This window comes from Poecilia reticulata, linkage group LG13, assembly GCF_000633615.1.
Source record: "Poecilia reticulata strain Guanapo linkage group LG13, Guppy_female_1.0+MT, whole genome shotgun sequence".
Taxonomy (NCBI): Eukaryota; Metazoa; Chordata; class Actinopteri; order Cyprinodontiformes; family Poeciliidae; genus Poecilia; species Poecilia reticulata.
Genome location: NC_024343.1, coordinates 25976927 through 25984537, shown reverse-complemented (window position 1 = coordinate 25984537; position 7611 = coordinate 25976927).

Here is a 7611-nt window from a genome sequence, read left to right as displayed (position 1 = left end):
CTCCCCACCCCCACAGCCTCTCTTTGTCAAGTACCAGTAGGAAAAGCAAGACAGGACATCCGCTACAATCCCAAAGAATAAAAGCCCCACGACATAAAAAAAAAAACTGCGATAGATAGATAGATAGATAGATAGATAGATAGATAGATAGATAGATAGATAGATAGATAGATAGATAGATAGATAGATAGATAGATAGATAGATANATAGATAGATAGATAGATAGATAGATAGATAGATAGATAGATAGATAGATAGATAGATAGATAGATAGATAGATAGATAGATAGATAGATAGATATGCATTTGCGCAATTGTAACACAAACCTATCTTCTCCAGATGTTATTTCTCAGTTTCTTCTAATCATATGACAGTGAAGTCTAAACCACAATTAAAAACAGCACTGTGCCTCAAAATGATCTTGGCCATCAGCACAACCGAGATGCAATTATCATATCAATTGACCCTAATTCGGAAATTTTTCACGATTGGTGATTTGCACGTCAAATATTGAAAAATCTGAAGTTGGCCCCAAATGAACGAAAACGAAGAATGTCTGCAGTCCTGGTCCATAAACGCACCAACCAGCAAAATGTATCTGATTAACCTATTTGGTTCTATTTAGTTCAGTAGAAATCATTATATAAGTGAGCAGAAACATGTCCGGGGATTTCTATACTTTACATAAACCTGTTTTTAAGTTCAGTTATATCCAAAACAGAAATACATTTAAAAAATACGCGAAAACTACTTTTATTTCAAAGGCCACGCGTTTTCTTGCGCACTAGCGACATCTTCCGCTTAAGCAACTTCAAAGACAACATGGAGACTGGATTGCCGTTCAGACAATTTGTTAGAACTGTTGGTAATATTTTTGGCTCTGCGGTGGATAGAGATAAAACCATGTTACTCCACAGTAATGTGGAAGGAAATGAAATAGCAGACACTAGCAAAACATGTCAAGAGAAAGTCCAGAACTAAGAGTCTCATTGAGTAAATTTGAAATTAATTTGGAAAGCATCCAACAGGAACATGCACACGTTGTAACCAGACAGTGAACCAGGTATTACTTCACTGCAATAAATACAAGATTCACAGGAATCAAAGTTTTCCGTCACTATCAAATGAAGAACATGATGACTTCACATTATCTGGAAGTCAGAGCAGGGATTCTTGAGAATAGGGACAAAACAGGTCCTAGGGATAAAGCACAACATTTGAATAAAATATACACAAAATTTATTTTTTCAAATATCTGACTAAACTAACCTGGGCCATGTGAGCAGAACAATGTTTTCCTGGTGTTTACTGAATATTTTTTATTTAAAACTTTGTAGTAGGTGGATGGTGTCTGTAAAATCCCTTGTCCTGGAGCAGAACTCAATATATTGTAATAATTTAAAACAAATAAAGGAATACTAAGACATATTATGACAATTAAGTATAAGTATTCAAATAAATAATTATAAAAGTAACAATAAATTGAATTAAAAATCATTTTAATATATATTTCCAACTCCATTGAAATTTGTCCCGTTTTTGTCAACACCGTCAGACATAAAAAAGAATGTAAAAAAAAAAGTCAGGCATTATTAGGGGGCACCAGAACTTCTGAGGACCCCATGACCACTTCCTTTCTCTTGCTTTGCTAAGAGGGCTAGTTAGCTATGGTTAGCTTATGTTATTCTTTAGTTTTTTCTTCTATTTTATTCCTAAGTTGTTAGTCACAACTGACAATTTATAAAACTTTGATGAAATTTTGTGAAATAAATTCTTAATTTTGGTAAATTGTAAAGATTTCATGGACTTGATAAGCTACAATATGGCCTCCTTCAGAGTAACATCATATAAATTGAGGTAGTTTGTCATTTTGTCAACTCCGTCAGAGTTTATAACTGACTGTGACTCTTTCAGTGATAATGTTGACAAATCTCACTTAAATGTGAGATTTGTCACATTTAAGTGACAAATCTCAGGGAGTGCGGGGGGCGAGGGGTTAAGCCCATTTTGTCCTTCTCAATAATCACTGAGAGGTGAAATCATAAGCAACGAGAGTATTTATTTTCTAAATGCAATTAGATTATTTAGTCAAAACTGTCTTTTTCCTGTCTATTCTCCAGATTCACTCTCCTGTCTAGTTGCTGGTGCTAGTGCAATTACTTTGTCAACCAGCAATAAAGTCAAAAAAAAAAGGAAACTGCATTATACAGCACATATGTCTAACATGGTTTAACCAAAATCTTACAGCTTCATGCAACATATTTATACAATTTGTTTCTTAAATCTGCCTTTGCAAAATACTTTCGTCTTGGTTTGTGTCAATTAAAAACCAACAAAGATGAATTATGTGTTTAAACATCATTTTTGGCTTTATTGATCATTTTGGTTCACTTTTTTCCTCATGTTTAAAAGAGGGGGAGATTTTTGTTCTCAAATTTGAAATTTGGAACAAGAAACCTGCATGTATTTATTCATTTTTTGGTTTAAATTCCAGATTTATTTAAGATTCAAGTTTTGCTCAATTACTGGTTCCATAGAGCACAAAACTCTTTAAAGCATCTTGCAGCTCTTACTGGATACTTGATTGTTCTGCAGTAGTTTAAGAGAAAACTCTTGCAAACTTCAATATAAAATAATATTATTAATATAAAACTTTTCGTTGCATCCTTTAGAATATTAAAGCTTGGCCAGAATAGACCACAATTAGGTTGTTTGTGCATTAGATTTGCATTAGATATTAATGCAAATCTAGGTTAGAATGAATGGATTGTTTTCAGGAGAGCGTTGCTCCTCATTAAACGTTGCGAAACAAAATAGCAGCAAAAGATATGTTTTGCTGCCATCTAGTGGTTAAATTATAAGTACGTTTAATCATTCTTCACAGTGAAAGATACGTAATTTAGTTCTATATTGTTCCTGTATGTTGCTTGTTTGTCATAAAAAAAAACGTGGAAATAATGGAAAAAAAGGTACGTAATTTAAAAAAAGACCAGCCTAAACAACCTAAGCTAAATTATTTTTCATCATAATTATTAAAAGAATAGATTTTGTTGTAATTACAAGCTTTTAATCAGATTATATGATAAATATTAATGCTTTCCAGGAAATGCAAACTGGCCAGTCAGGACAAACCTGTTATATTAGGATAGAACTTGTAATGTTTGACGATTTAAATAGTAAACTTATATTTTTACACGATTTCATACAGACATACAGCAAATAATTAGAGTTTTTGCCACACCACCCTTTTTGTCAGTATCCTCCTTTAGATTTTACCTAAAAAGAGACACTTTGAACATCTCTCACAGACTGTTTTTATTACAATATAAAGCTAAATGAAAGAAATGTGCCAAAAAAAGAAGTACTGCTGATTGTTCTGTGCTTTACGAATGCAAAACGGCCGTTAGAAAATCCCCGTGAAGGTGGAAGCAGTAGTGACAATATTTTATCTGATTTCTTGCCAGAAGAGGGCAGCAAAGAGCTACACAGCACACCTTCACATCAACCAACACTATTAAGAATTACTTCACGGTGCAAGGACTGTCATTGACACGTACTTAACAAGTATTAAATGGTGGAATTTGATGCTGTTAAAACTTGCCTGATGGAAAATTCATGATCAGATCCAACAACCCTAACGGGAAATGCAGCTCATTTTGTCTGGATTTGGTCTCACCTACTTAAGAAACAGGTTTAACGGAACTCACTGAAAGTAGTCATGTGCCATTTTCCCTGACCTACGGAGGGCAGGGTTACAAGACTCTCCCCTCTCTCCTCATAATGTTCTCATTGTCTGAAATTTGCTAAACATGAACTGGGCTCAAAGGGAAACAGGCTGTGCAGCGTAGGTTGGGTCCAGCATGCTTCCATTACTGCCCCTCTTATTCAATTAAATGTACCCTAACTCGCTCCAAACCCACACTGTGCGTAATCTCATCACCAGTGATAAGCATGTAATAAAAAGCACATTCAACTTGAAAGGATACCTTAGGCGAATGCGTATAATTGTGGATATCAAAATATAATCATTTGTTTAATCGTTAAGCCTTGCCAAGAGGTATGTAATTGCTTCAAAGATGTATGAGTGGAGTTGGATTGCAGGGTCTGAGATCCTACAAGGGACTGGATTTGACATGCACATGAAGGCATTGACCAGGGACAGGCCTAAGGGCTAGCTTCCTGTTTCTCATGTCTGCGCTGTGGCCAGTTGGGATGCTTACTTCACAAATCTTATTATTTAAAGAAAATGTGGGTAATAGAATGTGACATTTTAACAGCTAAACACCCAATATAATAATTTCTTCAGACTGACTAAAAAATATGTCATTGAGTTTGGGGATATTGTCTCATTCTCTTGCTGTGTTGTGAAATTCAAATACTTCCTGAGAGACGTTTTGGTATAAATAAGCTCGGTGTTTGACATTTATTTCCGAATGAGGTTGTATTTCTATTACTCTTAATGGCCTGATATATAATTGGCTTTCAGTAATTACATCTCTCACGCCCTCCCTAGAGGCTGAATAATGACCATTAGCCCGAGCTGGTTTATTATATATCCAACAGCATCAGAAGAACAGGTGCTGGCCCTTAATGATCCCAGTGGGAACTCGGTTTCATCTTTGATTAATTGGAACGTTAACAAAAGACGAGTTATCCTAATAGCCTCTTGTTGCCAGCCCTGCGGAAGTGTTTAGAGGCCCGAGAGAGGAAAGGGGCTTTAAAAATAGACTCCATCAGGGCACAATGGGGGAAAAAAAAACTCCTGCCATTTAGATCCCGACAAAGCAATTTGTTGCTCATAATCAAGTGAACGGAAGCATTTTATCGTATTTCCCTTTTACAGTATAAACTGGTGAGTTTTCCGCCACATCCACGGGCCTGATGCCGATGCAGGCTGACTGCTGCCGCCGCATTTGTTTGTTTATACAGGTTCATTGGCACAAAGTTATCCTTCAGAGGTGACTCAGCTTTCATACAGGGACTTAAAGTAAAGTTGGTCATTTTGGAGGTTCGTTCTCAGATCTTGAGTGAATTCTTACACTCTAAAAATGAATCTGGAAGGGAATTAAACATTAACAGGTCATTTTCATTTCGACCATCACATTAACGTTGCAATAGAAAAGAATCCCTTAACATAACATAACATTTTTTTTTAATCCCAATTACACATTTTTATATGAATCTAGTTGAAGATGGTGGTTCAACCAGCTTTTTAGAAAAATATGTTTAGATGTTTTGCCCATTTGCTATCACACTACAAAAATGTAATTTGGATGTTTTTTTTATTTAAATAATGTTTTTTAGGTATATTAGTTTGTAAAAGTAACATTAAAACATAACATGAATTACGTTACTTTTAAAGCAAATTTGACCTCAGTGTTTTGATCAACATCGTGCTGAAAGTATTGATTCAATTAATTTATCGTGTGCTCTTCTGTTGCAGAATAGCAGGTATTGCCTAATTTATGTGAGGTCATAATGAAGGAATGCTAAACTAATAATTTGAAGTTGTTTAATAAAATATTAGTGGGTATTTTAAGGTATACAGTGGACGTAAAGAGTTTGCTGATGTTAGGGACCATCGCTCCCTGTTTAAAGCAAAAATCCATGAATACTTGAGACTCCCCCTAAGAAGGACTATAACTGTATTTTAGTAGTTAAGACATCATCTGTACCTTCATATGCATTGTCATATGAGTGGAAACACCTTAGCACTACTATGAAATTGCCATCCAGTAGCGTATCAAGCATCAAGACGCTGCACAGCAACCTTTGCAAAAACGAGAATTTTCAGCAAGTAGTTTTGAATTACGTTCCACGGAAAAATCCACAAATATTAAATCAGAATTATGCAGGGTTCCACTGTAATACATTCCTTTTCTGTGTATTGTAGTTGGTATTTTATTTATGTTTGTTATGGTAGGGCATGCCACCTGCTGGTATGAATGAATAACATGAGGCCAAAATGCACAGATCCGTTCAGATTCATACAGTGTGTGCACCGTTTCATATGGTTGCATATCATCAATGCAGATGTCAACTCAGAAAAAAAGCCAAGAAAAATCATAACAGTTATGGGAACAAAATTATTTTGGGTTGAAACGACACAAAATAATCTTCCTTTGAAAAGAGAAACGTCCACTATTATTTTGTGTTCAACCTTCCGATCCTGCATAGGTTTTCTCCATTGGAATGATACACAGTATATTACAAAACAGAGTGGATAAACTCACATTTTTTAAAGGAGTGAATACATTTTAAGAAATGGTTGGAATTTAATTTCTATCAGTTTCTTTTATCACTGTAATCTTTCACAGTCTTTACCAGGGTCTGACCACCTGTCAGACTGGTCAGCGTGGCACATGTGGCGTCTAAGTGGCAATGAAAGGTCAATGCGTGATGATTTTCTCTGGACTCCTAGAATAGATGACACATTGTATATTTTTAGACACGGGGTTTTTGGACATCGGATGGACCTTTTGTGGACCACAGGTCCAGTTAACAAACGTGACGTTCCTATTTATAAACTCTAGCAGCGAATCGACACACAGTACAGCAATTATTTGGGATTATTAAAGAATTATTACATGTAATCCATTGTTTCTTGGGGTTGTCATAAAGATAGAGATCAGCAGTCACTGAAAACATCACGTAGATCACCGTGGACAGTTGGAGATTCACCAGAAGACGCGTTCACAAAAACAAATAGGGCTAAATTAAGCCTGGGGTCGCGCAGATCTGCTGCAGGCAGATTGAACCTTCGGTGTTCCTTCTCCTTAAAATGACAGAGGAAAAAAAAAAAAAAAGAAAAAAAAAACTCATGTTATGTTGAACAATTGCCGGATTTTCTCCGAATCAAATCTCTGCATATTTTCCTGTTTGGAGCAGATGTATACCAAACAGTGGTGACCCCCTACTCTCCTTTTCAATGGGTCCTGGGTGATGTGCGCCGCTTCTAGGTGGAAACAGTTGCTCCTCGATCTCAAACATCGGCCAGAATGTTAGGAATTCAATTGTGCGCAGGCGTTGGGAAACCTGCAACCTGCGTGTGACTTGACCGGCCGGGTCGCATCGCCGGTGTCCTGTGGAGCATGCAGGGCTGTCAAACGCGGAAGGAGTCCAGGTATAGACGCTGCCGCGTCTGTGTTCTTGTGTGACACGCAGAAAGGGAAAGAGAGGGAACACAAAGCGAGGGTCAAATGCGTTGCCTCTACAATAAGTTGACCTCATTCGTCTTGTTGATTCTAATCTGTCATCTCCGAGAGCGCAACAAAGGATACAATCATGGTTATTCAGAGAGCGCTCTGCGGAAAAGACGCGGAAAACAAACCGCACATTGCGCTAAACCTTTTCACCTCACGGAGAAATAACAGCGGACTCTGAGAAATATATTCGTCACCTTGGGTAAATGAGGTTTTATCAGCATGACCCTCTGTGCAGGGACATGCAGGAAAACAGCACCGACTGACTGCTACTCTGAACCTCACCGCACAGGTCCGCTGCATGGCGAGACGCAGGAACTGTGCAGAATATTTTTTTAGTCGCCCTTTTTGACACACCTTTATAAAGACAAGACATAGTATGTATATAGAGACAAACATATATATAT